At 40.9% G+C, this 14,253-nt stretch overlaps 1 protein-coding gene across 5 annotated transcripts in view; it reads left to right on the top strand.

The window, feature by feature from the left end:
• The window catches only part of NLGN1 (neuroligin 1), a 1,028,692-nt gene that overhangs the window by 167,653 nt on the left and 846,786 nt on the right, over positions 1-14,253 (top strand). For 4 of the 5 annotated variants that reach the window (XM_045295072.1, XM_030886969.2, XM_030886970.2 and 1 more), the window contains exon 1: positions 13,285-13,893. The exons of the other annotated variant lie outside the window; for it this stretch is intronic. The gene's annotated coding sequence lies outside the window, so the exon portion shown is untranslated. Of the gene's footprint in view, positions 1-13,284; positions 13,894-14,253 lie in introns of those variants that run through there. 5 annotated transcript variants of the gene reach the window in all.

The raw sequence follows: 14,253 nt of genomic DNA, 5'->3' as shown, positions 1-14,253 counted from the left end.
TTATTAGTAAGTTTGCATAGCTTCAAGGACACTGCCAAGAGGGTTAGGGAATAGAGTTGAGACAAAAATGTTAGTGTGTAATAGCTCATGGTGCCCACATGTTAAAAACAAGGAAATGGCAGGGGGAGGGAAAGGCGGAAGGACAGAGGCATAGGGCTATTCAGAGACTTTATTTTCTAGTGCCCAATAATCTTTGTTGTATTACTATGTTAGTCTGGGTACACTAGAGAAACAAATCAATAGAAACTCACATATGTATAAGAGAGCGTTTTCTATAAAGGGTAATTGTATATTAAGAAAGCAACCCAATCCAGTCCAGTCCAGTCCATAAGTCCGATATTAGACCATGTCTGATACAAATCTATAAAATCCTCTTCAGATTTATGAAACACATGCAGTGACATCAAATGCAGGAATGATTACAGGCCAGTGGGAAGAAGTCTTTGGATCTGCTGGCGTCATAAGCATCTCCTCGCTGGCGGGAGTCTCTACGAGGTTTCCCCAGCTTCAGAGGTCTGGTTGCATCAGGGTAGGTCCAGGTGGCTTCTCCAGCTCAGGGCACTAGCATAGTTCCATGTGTCTTGTCAGCTGTCGCTCCCAGGGAATGAGCAGACAGTCTGTCTCCTGCCTTCCAGCAGGAAAAACAGAGTTCCCAGAATTCTCAGGAGAAGGCCATGCCCACACAGAGGTCTCATTGGCTATCTCTGGATTGACAGACTAGACTCCACCCCTTCACTCTTAATCCTCTCAAGTCCAAAATTGACACCAGGTTATGTAACTACCACAATAACACAGACATACCCTCCCAAACCGATCCTGCTGCCAAGGAGTCTGTTTCATCTCTTAGCATTCTCTAGTGCTCTATTCCATCTCTCCTCCAGGACCTGGTCTCTCCTAAAAATGTGTCCAAAGACAAAGTTTGCCATCCCTGCTTTTAAGGAGCACTCTGGACTTACTTCTTCCAATTCAGATCATTTTGTCCTTTTAGTAATCTATGGTACTTTCAATGTTCTCACTGCAATTCAAGTGCATCAGTCCTTCTACAGTCTTCCTTATTCACTGTCTAACTTTCATGATACAAATGAGGCAATGGAGAATAGCCTGACTTGAGCCAGACACACCTGATCAATATTATTGATATTGCTCACAAGTAAAATTTTGCTTAAGACCATCCAACAACAGTTGCAGCAACACATTGATAGGGGACTGCCAGAAGTTCAGGCCAGATTCAGAAGAGGATGTGAAACAAGGATATCATGGCTTCTGTCAGATGGATCTTGGATCAAAGCAAAGAACAGTAGAAATATTTACTTGTCTTTCATTAACTATGTAAAGGCATTTGACTATGTGGGCCAACTGTGGATAATCTTGAGAAGAATGGGAATTCCAGAACACGTCCTTGTGCACATTTGAAACTTGTACCTGGATCAAGATGCAGTTGTGAGAACAGAATAAGGGCACACGGCATGGTTTAAAATCAGGAAAGGGGTTTGTCAGGGTTGTGTCCTCTTACTGTTCTTGTTCAATCTGCATGCTGAGAAAATCATCAGAGAAGCTGGATTCCATTAATTTAAGATTAGAGTTCATTATATTTTGATTTTTATGCTTTATATTTAGGTTCATTTTGAAGTTTTTATTTGATGCATTTTATTTATAATACCAAGTCCTTTGTAGTTGTTCACTTAAATATCAGCAATAAGAAATACCTTTTGATAATAAAATATATTTACTCAGTAAGGATTTTTATGCTGTATCAGGCAGTAAACCAAAAGTAAATAGACCTTGATTTCCATGATGTACTGTATATACTCGATTTTAAGCCGATTTTTCAGCACATTTTTTATACAGTTTTTATGGTAAAATTAGGTGCCTTGGTGGATATTTGGAGTGGCTTGTACTTGAGTATATACGGTCATAGGAAACCCCAAAATTAAGTGTAATGATTTTCTTAAATCACATTAAAATTGAGTTTACAATTTAAGCTTTAAGTTAGATTGTAAATTGTTTGAGAAGGAATATTGGAAAACACTAAGGCAACAAGTAATTGATGACTTTGGGTCATGTTTGTCAACTTTAAGTTTTAAAAGGATAAAATTAAGGCAGGTTCTTACTAAAGCCTGCCTTACCATACTTCCCAAGACTTACTCACACTTACCATTACCTGCTAAATGGGCTGTGGCCTAATTTTGACCCAAGTTTCTTTAGAAATCTTAATCCTAAAAAAAAAGGAAAAGCAAACATCAGAGGACTGTGGATATCGTGATAGAATGCTTGTCCTGCTTTCAAAAGACCGGACAACACTATTGTTCCTCAGCATTGTTCAACCCCCACGTTCTAATTCCATTGACGAGAAAATGGAAAGCAGCTGAAGGTCTTTCCTAAACTTTAAGATAGACAACGGAAATGACTTAAAAAAAAATCTACTGTTTTTGCAGTTCTTTAAAAAAAAGTTTGTTCCAACTTGACAAACTTATTGACATGTGTGAGCATCAGTTTTAGAATTCTGGCTAATATCCAGATTATAATAAACTCTAGCCACTGCAATTGTATTTGAAACCCAGGGTAATCATAATTCTCATGGCAGTTATGGTTCCTCACTTATAATAGATACTGTTTCCAAGAATACATCTTTGGTTATTTTCAGTGTCTTCAATTTATGTGGGATATCATTTCTGATGTCAGATGGACCCTGACTCAAAGCACAGATTACCTGAAAGAGGTTTACAACAAACGATGGAAACCATTGTGAAGAACAGGAATTTGAAAGCAATTAATTATGCTCATGTGGAACATGTACAGAGACCAAGAGGCAGTCATTCAAACAGAACAAAGGAATGCTGAATGGCTCACTCTCTGAGAATGTGTTTATGCATCTTTTTCCTATACTTACTCAGTCTGTGAGAAGCCACACTATATGAAGAAGAAATCGACCTCTGGATTGTAGAAGGCTCATTAACACCCTTCAGTCTGCACGTATTGAACTCTTGCTTGCTGAAAGCAAAGAGAACTTTCACTTAGCTTTCAGTGTGCGTTAACACCTCTATGAAAAGAAAACAAAGCTCATCAACTAGATCAATAAACCACATCATGATAATTGACATTTTCAAGGATAACCTTTTACTTAGATCCACATCCAATCCTCATGGAATCAGCAGTCAAGAAATCCAACACTGTATTCACCTGAATAAATCAACCGTGAAGTACCTCTGCTATGCTTTAAAGAGTAAATATTTGATTTTCAGGACTAAATTGCACGGGACCCAAGCCACAAGATTTTTGGTAAACTCATATTCACATGAAAACTGGGCAGTGAAAAAGGAAACTTGAAGAAGAATTGATGTGTCTCATGGAATAGACAACTGATTGCCAGAGGAATGAACAGATCTTGGAATAAGTACAGCTAGAATGTTCTTTAGAAGTGAAAATATCAAGAGTTCATTACATGTGGTTTGTACCTACCAGGAGGGATCAGCCCTTGAAGAAGGAAGGACTCAAGCTTGGTAAAGCAGAGGTCAGAGAAAAAGACAAGACTCTCAACGATGTGGATGAGCCCAATGATCGGCTCCAACATACAGTTTTGAGGATAGCGCAGGACCGGGCAGTGATGGACTTTATTGTGCTATGAGTTGAAACTGACTGGAGGACACCTAACATCAAGAGGGAACTGATTTGGACTTGGATATTAAAATGAAGATAAATAGACTACAGGCTTCCTACTGTTTTCTCAACATCATATTACTTCCCAGTTGGAATATCACTTTCCTCTATGGAGATATTGGAATAGATAGATTTATGTGTTGAAATATAGAGATATATTTAGTGATCCATTTCTTTAGGAAAGGCTATATTATGGGGGTTTTGTTTGATTTTAAAAACTGAAATAATGGAATTACCTTTTTGAGACAGGTAAAAGATGTTTGCAAAAACACTAATTTAAGAATAATGAAAATTCGGGCTAGTGTTTATTTTTAAAGATAAATATTTTTAGACATAGGTTATTTTAAAACATATGCAACTAGCATAAAATTATTTTCAGAGGATGAGACGCATCCATTCTATGTCTCTGATGTCAGATGGGAATGACTGAAATGTTTGAAATATTTTGTTCCATATGGAATATTAGTTTTGCTCTTGCTTGTCCCTAATTAGGGGATTTTAAAGTACATTTTGCTAATACTGGGACCATGGACTCAAACTAATATTCTACAAAAACTTTAATAAATGATCAATGGGATGTTTTTCAGGTTGTGCTCTTCTGTGCTTAAGCTTTACATAAAATCACTTACAGAAACTAATTCATTGAAGTCTATGCTGCTTGAGAGGTACTACTCAGCCTCACATATTTCACAAAAATTTTACATTAAAAATAGCAAAAAGTATCCTACAAAATATTAGTGTGTTAAGCTATTACATTTTTCAGAGTTTTAAAAATTAATAAATTTAAAATAAATAACAATTGTACCAAATCAATGGAAATAAACAGATACGCAATTGAGAAATAAACAAAGGAGAGTTCCTTCAAAAATGAACAGGATGGATTCTTAATTATTAGCATCATGGCACCATCATTTGGAAGTTATTTAACAAGTCAAAATGATTGTTCTGAAAATCTGGATTTTTTTCTGATTTGAACCGCTGGGGAGTCCCTTTGACAAAATGGTTTAATGTCTGTGTGTTAGTCTGGGTAGACTAGAGAAACACATCCAGGGAGTCTCATAAGTGTATAAGGAAGAGTTTATATACCAGAACAATTGAATATTGAGAAAGCATCCCAACCCCACCCAGTCCAGATCAAGTTCATATGTCCGATATCATTCTATAAAGTCCTCTTCAGAATCATGAAACACATGCAATGATGCCGAATGCATGAAGATCACAGGCCAGTGGGAGGGAAGTCTTGTGGATCCAGTGGTGTGTAAGCATCTCAGTGCTGGCAGGTGTCTCCACATGGTCTATCCAGCTCCAGAGGTCTGGCTCCATCAGCCTCTCTCCATGTGTCTTCTCCACAGGATGTCTCGTAGGGAGTAAGCAGAGGGAGAGAGAGAGTGTCTCTTGCCTCCAAGGAGGAATACAGGAATTCCCAGAATCCTCAGGAGAAGGCCATGCCCACACAGAGGCCTCATTGGCTATGACCTGATTGACAGCTTAGACTCCACCCTTTCACTCTGAATCCTCAGTTTGACACCAGATTATGTAACTACCACAGTCTGTTAACCACTACTTGATGAAAGAGCACCCATTTCCTCAAGTGACAATCACATCCCAAAATATCTAATCTTGATCATTACTTCTTTGGCTTCCATTACCAGTCTTTAGAAACCATGGAACCTAAAGCTTCATCTTGCAAATTTAGCATCCGAGCAGGTGTGTTCTCCCAATCCATACCTGAAATATTCAGTTCAGTCAAGTGTTTTAAGAAGTCTTTGCTAATTAGGCAGGATTGTGCAGGAACAGCTTCTTCCCTGCATAACAAACCTCTGTGTAAATAGCTGCCTTTGCAGTAGTTAGACCTTGTAACACTGCAACACATTCGTCTTTTAATGCCTTTCATAATTCCCAGTTGCCATTCATTTAGATCCAAATGTTCAGCACTTAATATGAGGTTACATCAGGGGACCTCCGAAGATGATGGAAGAATATCCTCCCCCAGAATTGCTTTAGAAATCTGCTTTCCATGTCTTATAAATAATTTCTTTGTTTTCTTTTTATTCAGACATGAACACCAACCATTCACAACCTTCTGAAATGTTTGCAACCAGGCAGAACTTAATTGATCTGAACTGATCATAAAATGCTTACTTTTAGATCACTTATAAAAGCCGAAATACTGGCAGCTTGTGAGTGAAATTAGTCATTAAAAAGGACAAATAATGAGACCCCTGGTATAAGGGAAAATATTTTAAAAATTAAAAAAATAAGAACAAACCAGAAAAAGACATTTGCACTACAGGGAACAGGGTTTGGATATTGCTGAGGGTGGTGGGGAGTGAGGGTCTTGGAGGATGAGGGCAAGATAGGGGCAATAAAGCAAGGGCCTAGATTGTTGATGGGTGTTAACTCAAGTGAAATCAAAGACAGGAGTCCATAAGAAAAAAGATAAATCAAGGAGCAGGGGAAGTAAAAACTAATGTGATGTTTGATTCAGGTTTAAACTATTGGATACAAAGTTGAGCTGTACAATAACCCCCTACCCGATTTACAATTTAACAATGAAAACGCATACACACGAACGGAACAAACCCACAGCTCCCCGTGATGGCCGACTTCCTTAGATTTTCAGCTTTGGGACATGTCTGGAACAGCCTTGCCCTCTTCTGCAGGGCTGATCTGAGTCAGCATTGATTCGATGGCAGCAGGGTATCAAGGAAATACTCCAAACATACTTAAAAATGATAAGCCCTCATCTGCGTTGTTATCGAACCTTTGTCAGTTCTTCACAGGATCCCCTTGATATGAATCAGTTAACCATATCTTACGTTTTAAAGACAATACGAGCAAAAATGGAATGTGTGGTTATACTAGGGATTTTACCAAAGTGAAAATTGAAACCCCCCATAACCAACTCTCAGATTCACTTTTCTTCCTTGTCCCTCACCCCTCCTCTTTTTCCTATTTCTTCCTTGGTTTCTTTTCTTCTTCTTCCTTCATTGACTTAAATGAAGTTTAAGTTTGCTGTTCACTGTGCTGGAAATAGCCCTTCAGCCCTATCATGAACATGTAGTATCTGTTTAGTAAGGGTGCCGAAGTATTCATTCAAACCTACTACTACTAGTAATTAGCCATCATAAATCCATCATCAATGAGACATCAATAGTGTACTACAGGGTTTGTGCTGTTTGTTTGCTTGCTATAACATCACATCTCCTATGGGATGCAAAAATGAGTCCTGGTGGCTAGTGGTTATGCATTGGGCTGCTAACCTCAAGGACAGTCATTCAAAATCACCAGCTGTTCTTTGATAGAAAGAGAGGGCTTTCTACTCCCATAAAGAGGTATAGTCTTAGAAACCTATAGGGTGGTTATTAGTCAACACCGCGTCAATGGCACTGAGAATCAGATGCTTGGGGATAGAGCCAGGAGGTATTCAGTAAGTGGTTGCTGACAGCTTTTGTCAACCTCTCTAAATTTCAGAAGTTTTACATCTACTTCTTCTCTTTTGTCTGTTCTGTCATCGATGAAAACTAAATTGTCCTTTCACTGTTTTCTTATCGCTACGCTCTCTTGGATAGTTCCCAGAAACTCTCTTCACAATGGTTGAAAACTGATTGTTTGCTAGAATAGCTCATTTTACTTTCTGCCTGGCTTCTAAAATATTTCTTTCCTAATATTAAATATCTTCTATTTTTCAATAAGTAGGAAAAAAGTGTTGTTACTTTGAAATGAGATGTCTAGTTCTCATACTTCGTATAAACACGGCATCCTTATTTGAATCATGTATATTTTTAATATTCGCGAAGATATTTTTTTTGAGTTGTGGTTCGGCTTCTCTGGCTTTGGCGATTTCCAGTACATTGGGCAGGACCTAATACTATCAAGAAAATGGTCTGTTTTAAAACTTCAGAGACCCTGTGACGATTTGTGAGGTCAGAGAAAACTAAAAAATGTACTAGTGAGATTTTAAGAATATTTAAGCATATTTTTAAATGTTTAGGGGTTAATTTTGCTTCTTAGAAATCAATATACCCATCAGAGAAATAAAAACAAGCAAACAATCTATTTCTTCTTCTTAGGCATAAGATGTAATCACCAATTTAACCAAAAGGGAATTTCTCTATAAAAAACACATTATCAAAAAAAAACAACAACAAAAAAAACCACATTATCCAAACCTGAAATCCCGTCCTATTTTTCCATGCCCATATGTACTTATGCAAACGGGAAACGTATGCTATGTAAGTATTCAGAGAAATCATCCACTCTATTTCATGGTAACATTTGATCCATCTTGGTAGTAATAATATAAACACCTCTGTACCCAGGATTCAGAGAGCCCTGGTGGTGGAGTGGTTAGTGTTAGGTTGCTAACTGCAAGGTTAGCAGTTTGAAACTACCAGCGGTTCTGAGGGAGGAAGACAGAGTTTTCTACTTCCATAAAGAGTTAGTCTGGAAAGCTCACAGGGGCAGTTCAACCCTGCCCTGTGGGGGCGCTAGGAGTCACCATCAACTCCATGGCAGTGGGTTTGGTTCTTTGTTGTTGGATACCCAAGCTTTAGCTTTGAAATAAAGAAAATAAAGAATTGCAATCAGAGCAAGCTTCCTGTGATTCCTTCTCAATTCCAGGAACCTCAAATCCTTTCCACTAGTATCCTCCGAATGAATGTGATGTGTATCTTTGCCATACGTTTATCTATTTTTATACATGTGCATGTACTCCTAAGTAGCAGATGATTATTAGCCTGTGTTTAAATTTTATTCCCATGTGGGATCACCCCACAGACATTGTCCTCCTGTGGTCCTTGGTCCTTGTTGCTCAACATTACATGTGTGAGATTCATCTATGCTAATGCAAGTAGCTCTAGTGTTTGCATGTTGCTTCTCACTGCTTCTAGTACAGATATGAGTTAAAGTCGGAGTATGTTTTGTGAAATAAGACATTATGTAGTTTGGATTTGCTAACATCAGCTTCCCTAGCATGCCTGGAGGAGGGAACATTGGTGGAGGAAAGGAGTTTCTAGAACACTTGTTTCTGGCTAGTCACCTCCTGTGGAGCATGCCTTCCTAACTAGAACCTGAGTCACTCTTGAGTGGACCAATAGTGACCCCGTCAGAGTAGGAAAGGACAGCATTCCACCTGTGAGTTCCTGACACTCACTTTTTACAAGAGTGGAAATCTCGGCCTTTCTTCCATGGAGCTTCTGGTGGCTTCAAACGGATGACCTAGTGGTTAGCAGGCCAACTCCCAACCACTAAGCCATCAGCTAAGCAATGGCTTTTCTGTCTAGCTGACTGCTTTCTCTGCTAAGCAACTCACATAAGAGAGTCTGCTTAGGTTGATGATGGTGTGGATCAAGAGTCAAGGAGGCTCAAGCCAGGACTGGTGCACCTGCGTGCCTATACCCTTCCATTAGTCACACTGGGTAAATGAGACTAGACCTACTGAGTGAGTCCGAGGAACGTGGAAGGTTTAGGAGTTTAGGCTGGGTCTCTATTGTCTCATACTTGGTGACTTCCAGACCATATATGCAGAAGTCTGGCGGAAGTGCTGCCCTGATCTAAAGAAGAGGGCTGGTATCCTGGTCTACAAACACCTAGGCTCTCTGACACAAGGATGTACCATATTAGCTATCGGGCATTGCCCCAAAGGGCACATCCTTGTATTAAAGCTTGCACATCCTCTGTAAATTCTTTCAGCATTCATTTATTCTGCAGTGTTTAGGTTACTTTAATTTTTGGCTCTTTCAAGTAATTCCGCAATAGGTCTTTTCTGTATACACATTTAACTTAGGAATGAGGTTCTCCAGGAGTGGACTCACTAGATTAGGGCACGAATGGGCATGGTGGTGAAGGCCTTGTCTGCTAACCACCCAGTGTCTCTGGAAGAGAAAGTGACAGAGATCTGCATTCCTGAAGATGATGACTCAGACAGCCCTATACGGGAGCTTCGTCACATGGGGTCACGATAAGTCAGAATCCACTCACGGCACCCCAAAACATGATCATCTTCAACTATTGTCCAATTGCCCTCTCAAGTTGTTGCTGCTTACTCTCCATGCTTTCTCTAGGGCAGCGGTTCTCAACCTGTGGGCTATGACCCCTTTGGGGGTCAAACGGCCCTTTCACAGGGGTCACATGATTTATAACAGTAGCAAAATGACAGTGATGAAGTAGCAACAAAGATAATGTTATGGTTGGGGGTCACCACAACATGAGAAACTGTATTAAAGGGTCCAGTCAGGTGCCCGGCTATGAAAAAGTATAGCGCCTGGGGTCTTAAAGGCTTGAAGGTAATCAAGCGGCCATCAAGCTCAGAAGCAACAAAGCCCACATGGAAGAAGCACACCAGCCTATGCAACCACGAGGTGTCGAGGGGATCAGGTGTAAGGCATCATCAGAACAAAAATCTTACCATAGTGAATGATGGGGGGAGTGTGGAGTGGAGATCCAAAACCCATTAGTAGGCCACTGGAGATCCCCTTGCAGAGGGGTCTCGGGGAGGAGATGAGCCAGTCAGGGTGCAATGTAACAATGGTGAGAAATACAACTTTCCTCTAGTTCCTAAATGTTTCCTCCCCACTCCCACTACCATGACTCGAATTCGATCTTGCAAGTCTGGCTAGACCAGAGGATGTACACTGGTACAGATAGGAATGGAAATACAGGGAATCCAGGACGGATGAGCCCTATGGGACCAGTGGTGTGAGTGGCAAAACAGGGAGGGTGAGGGGAGAATGGGTGGGAAAGAGGGAGCCGATTACATGGAACTGTGTGTGACCTCCTCCCTGGGGGACAGACAACCGAGAAGTGGATGAGGGGAGACGTCGGACAGGGCAAGATGTGACAAGGTACCCATTTGTAAACTATCAAGGGCTCATGCAGATGGGGGAGGGGAAAAATGAGGACCTAATGTCGGGGGTTTAAATGGAGAGAAAATGTTTTGAGAAACGATGTACAAATGCGCTTTGCACAGTTGATGTGTGTATGGATTGGGATGACAGTTGTATGAGCCCCTAATAAAATGTTAAAAAAAAATTCAAAATAAATAAATAAATTAATTAATTAATTAAAAATAAATAAATAAAATAAAGGGTCCAGTCATTAGGAAGGTGGAAAACCACTGCTCTAGACCTTCCTCAAGATTTGGTGTGTGGGATTTTCAAATTTCAGCCGATTTTCTAGCTTTGACTTGAAATCTTACCATTTCAACATGGGCTTCCTATTAAAAATGTTGAATTTTTTTTTTAGATATTCACCGATCCTTGACAATCCTCTTCTGTCAATCCCTTCATGTCCTTTGCACATTTTAAAAATCATTCACTGTGTCTTTTACATTGATTTGCAAAGACTCTTTATGTATTCTGAAATGAAGCCTTCTTTAGTGACTTGCCTTGCAAATCTGTTCTCATCACCTTAGGCTTGATTTTTCTGGTGATGTACATAATTTTTAAAACTCTAATATAACAAGTTTAATATTTTTCTTTGTGGATTTGCTTTGTTTGTTGAAGGTGGTAGAATGTCTTCTTGTTTCACCCACACCAAATTCGAAACCTATTCTAAAATTTTGCTCTGTATCTTTAGTTTACCTTAAATAAATATTGGTATCAAGTTGGAAGCTAGTATAGTTCTTTATAAATGGCTAATATATTGTTGAATTGTGCACCTATCCTTATTGGTTTCTGGTTTTTCCTGTTATTTATCACATTTCTGTAAGTTCATGGCTAGATTTATGAGCTCTATGTATCGCTCCATTTCTATTTCTGAACCCAAACTACATGGCTTAAATTACTATCATTTTATATGTCTCAGTAGATAAGAAGGGAACTCATCTTACCTAGTCCTCCAAGGTTGTCTTGACTTCTTGACCCTTTGCTCGTGCAAACCTGTTTGAGAATAAACTTTCCACGGTCCATGAAAAATGACAGTGGGGTCTTCATTACAATGACTTAATTCACAATATTGAGTTTTGGCATCATGAAACATGCATTGCATTCATTTTCATCTACTCATAATTTTAATAGGAAAATGAACAATGGACAAAAAAAGTGACTGTTGAAAGTTGAAGTAGTTACATAATGTGTTGTCAATTTGAGACTGAGGAGTGAATAGGGTGGAGGTTAGCCTGTCAATCAGGTCACAGCTTGATGACCTCATTTGGAGGCTATAAGGAGATAAACAGCTCGCTGGAGGAGGGCTGCACGCTCACTCCCTGTGAGACATGCTTCCTGACAAGACACATGGAGCTATGTTAGAGCCCTGGAGCTGAAGGAGCCATGGGGGACCCCTGTCAGTGCTGAGATGCCTCTACTGCCATTGGATCCACAAGACTTTCCACCCACTGGCCTGTGATCTTCTTGCATTCAGCTTCATTGCATGTGTTTCATGAGTCTGAAGAGGAATTGATTGATTGGTATCAGACATATGGGCTAATATGGGACTTATGGACTCAACCTGGACTGGGCTGGCATGTTTTCTCAATATTCAATTGTTCTTGTGTATAAAGCTCTTTCTTATACACATGAGTGTCTATAAATTTGTTTCTCTAGTCAACCTGGACTAACACAAAAGTCATATCCTATTAACAGCAAAAATGCTGATTGAAAGAAGGTCTTAGGCTTCTCAGTTTTGACACTAAAATACTTAGTATTGAATCAATTGAATGGAGATTTTAGAATCCATGCAGCAACTACACCCACCAGAAAGCATGCAAAAGACCCAACTTTCCAATAACCTTTTGTCCTAAGCATCTAAGTGTGACACTCCAGGACTCAGCAAACTGCAAAATTCCAGTCCTTGCATGCACCTACTTCTCAGATTCTGGGGTGATTAGTAAGCAGGTATATCAAAGTTTGGGAAGCCCTGCTTAGCATAGCTAAGGCTTGAAATTCACTTTCTCTGAAACACTTAAAAAGTGCTAGTGGTCCTATTGAGGTTATTGAAATCCCAGGGATTTCTGTAACCAGCACGGAAGCCTATAGTGCAAATTGACTATTATCTTGCTCTTTGACCAAGTCACGGGACCCATCTCCTGCTTTCCTGGATGAACATCAGATGACTACCATGAAAAGCGATTATCTATGTGGTGCTTCCTTAACACAAACAGATATATCACGTTAAGAATTTTTCTAAAAGCAGCCCATTTCAGGAAGACTGAGGAGTCTTTTGATCTGTCTAGTTACTCAGGAAACAAATACAGTTGCTTTGAAATCACTGCGCTGCCCTCAATTTGGCATTTTAGCTGCTAAATGCCACTGGGGAAAATTCTAAAGGAAAAAAAAAAAAGAAGATGGGATACTGAGAAAAGAGGCGCACAGAAGGTTCAGTCTTTAAGAGCTAAACAAAAGAAAGATCAGACGATTTATTCAGGCAGTCATATACTATTCATGTTAATCGCGGTTCAGCCTTCTTCTTGTTTAACCACTCCAGTAGACAGTTATCTACAGCGGGAGGGGGGAAAAGGTGAGGGAAGTGGGGGGGGGTGCGGTGGAGGGGGGAGTGACATCCTGCAATATCGCCTCTAGCCACTAGGGGTATCTTTGTACCATTTTTCATCCTGCACAGATTTAGAGTAGAAACCTGTATTAGGGGAAAACCAGGGTCCTCGGCATTTTTTTGCGAGCAGTGCACCCAGAATCCGAAAAGATCTTTTTTTTTTTTTTTTAAGAAAGAAATACCACGGTTATTTTGGTCACTCGAGCAGGCCTACGAAATCGCTCCACTGGACATCCGCGCCGGGGAATTTATTTTTTGAGGTCAATTTCCAATCGAGATAAATCTATTGGATTAGTAGGATTATCTGATTGCGGCGGAAAGAAGTAGTGCTGTTTGATCATTTGTATTTCTCGCCGGATGGTCGCATTTACATGGAGGCGGCTTTGGGTCCCGAGGATACTGGGTGCTGGTGGCCTTTGGAAACCAAGCAGGATCAATCGACACGTTTTGGAAGTGTCCGTGGGTGAATAAAAAAAGGAGGGGTGGGGGGAGCAAAACTGAGGTTGCGGCTGCTTAAAGAAGAGCCAAAAAGCAAGCAAGAAAACGTCTGGATTCCTTAAGCGAGGAGGACTGGCTGCCTGGGATTGTTGTTTGGGGTGTTTTGTCCAGCGACTCTCAACTGGTAAATACTTTGACGATTTCAGCTTGGATTTGACTGCGAGCGCTGTTAGGAACTGTCTCCTTGCATTATCGGGAGGGGACTGGGGGGCGATGGGGGGCTGCCCCCGCGGATTGCTCATAAGGAGGGTAAGTTTGTGGCTGTCTCCCCCGAGGGGGCTGCCTGGGGGTTTCTGTGCACTGCTCCTTAGGGATGCGACGCGGAGCCTGGGAAACGGGGGGCCGCGGGGGAGAGGGGGTGGGGTGGGGGTGCTCTGAAACCACCTCGCGCGTCCGTCCGGGCTGGCTCGCTGGGGGCGGCCTCGCTGGAGCCCACGCAGACCCTTATTTCGTGGCGTCTGCGGGGAAGCCAAGATGCCCCCAAAGCTCCCAACTTTGCAGGGAGAATCGCTGGGCTGGGAGAGCCCCCCGGGATTGGGAAAGGGAGACTTCCAGGAGCCGGCAGGCAGCGGGGAGCACAGAAGTGGCGATGGCTGCGCCTCCGCCCGC

The sequence above is a fragment of the Echinops telfairi genome, unplaced genomic scaffold, assembly GCF_000313985.2.
Source record: "Echinops telfairi isolate 266 unplaced genomic scaffold, ASM31398v2 ScPeMD7_4225;HRSCAF=4972, whole genome shotgun sequence".
NCBI lineage: Eukaryota > Metazoa > Chordata > Mammalia > Afrosoricida > Tenrecidae > Echinops > Echinops telfairi.
The sequence above is the reverse complement of the archived record's forward strand: the minus strand, read 5'-3'. Positions and strand labels throughout refer to the sequence as shown.